The sequence below is a fragment of the Asterias rubens genome, chromosome 5 (genome assembly GCF_902459465.1).
Source record: "Asterias rubens chromosome 5, eAstRub1.3, whole genome shotgun sequence".
Lineage (NCBI taxonomy): Eukaryota > Metazoa > Echinodermata > Asteroidea > Forcipulatida > Asteriidae > Asterias > Asterias rubens.
In genome coordinates, this window is record NC_047066.1 from 9,495,280 (window position 1) to 9,497,220 (window position 1,941).

Here is a 1,941-nt window from a genome sequence, read left to right on the forward strand (position 1 = left end):
GGTCACTGTTTATGAATACAGCGCAATACAAAGTTATTTTTGCACTGTTATTATAATTTTTTTCTGGGTTCCCACCATCTTGTGCTGTGGGTGGATCATCACTTATTTCATATGGTGCATTTGAACAGCCAACCATAGCTGATTCCTTGCCATAAATCACGTGGAGTGAATTACGATTATTATTTTCATGATTGTTTTTTCTAAAGTGGCAATTAATTCAGATTGAGTCATTTACCAAAGTAAACCAAAAGTTGCAGTATGGTTTGTACTTTGTAGTTTATGTCACAGGTTTTTACCTCTTTCAAATAATCAAGAGCCTACGACGTGGTTCGATTAAGAATATCGGAATGTTTGCTAAGAAAGAAAACACAACAGACAGCAATTTAGTTAGATTCTCTTCTCTCTCAATTATAGTTATTATTATTATGAAAATTATCTCAATATCTCAATATCAAGGATTCAACAAATACAACACAATCCATTCAGTTATAAAACCAATCAATAAGGCAATGGTTCAAAATCATATTAACTCCTTCAGTATTATCAACGGTTCACAACTGTGCGAAATGGTATTTGAACGGCAATTCACCAAGGTGAAACAACAAGTAAAAATACTCAACCATATATGAGTCTGAGGAAATATTAACAATCGCAGGTTTGTAAAATGAAACAGCAATAATAAATACTGAAGCAGTTAATGGCAACGAAAATACACAATGATATATAATAGGTCTTAGCTGGTTCCGCGCTTCCACTGGACTTGGCAGAGACTCTGTCTTGGGAGATCGACATCAGATTGGCTCCGAAGTCCAAGAAGTGACTCTGACGAATTCCAGGAAGACGACGAAGGGGGTTGAGAGCGGGACTGGCGAAAAGTTGAACCGGGTCAACTTCCCAAGCGAGGCCTGTGGGCTAGTCTGTATCAACAGAGCACGTGGTAAAGATGCAAGAAGGGGGGTTTAGGAACGTACTTAGGGAAGTAACAAATGTTCCAAACAAAATCTACGCAAAGTGTAACTATCTAAACACTTTCAAGAAGTCTTCCTTGCATTAGGCCGATTTTCGCTCTGTTAAAAGTCTTAACTCATCATAAACTAATTCAACTATGACTTACACAAATATAAAGAACATACAACAAAATATAAAACGAACACTCTTCCAGTGCGTACTGATAACCTTCATGAAACTTAAACATAAGGGAACGATAAGAAACTTCTGTGCGTGTATGTGTAAAACACGATAGTGGTCAATCCAGATCAAAGGTCACAACTGTTTACGTGCGTAACAGCAAACAGTCGTCTAGCCTACTTAAATGGAAAGGAATGTGCTCGGACATCTTCAAGTGTGAAAAGGGGTTATCTAAGGACAATGCTTGTCCAGCACAACTAAAGTTACGTATTGCCATGGTATTGCTTAGCAAAAATGTAGGAACATACCAATAAAAAAGTATATAATAAATACTAATCAGAAATAGCTCAATCACATAATGATCAAATGTGGAAGGCGCTTTGAGTGAAATCACGGTATATAAAGTAACAGGTGTTTCGATAAACCAAATAGGTTCTATCAAACAGTAAAACGTATCGAACGGCAAAAGAATAGCACTGAGTATAAAATCTAACTGCTAACTAGCAATAAATGCAATATACAACTAAATCATATCGGCAATAGAATGTAAGAGGAATATACGATTAAATAGACAACAACAAAAAGGATTACACAATAAAACACTCAAGGAATTTATACATCTTAGCAGCATTGTTCGAACAATCAACATAATGGTTTAAACTCATATTGAACTGTACCATCCATCTTGAGTCTTACTCCAACTACCTGGTCGAACAAATCTTTCAAAAGGCAAATGCACAAGTGATAAATCTTATACAATATGAAAGAAATAATCAAAGCTTACCTGTATCAACAGAGCACGTGGTAAAGATG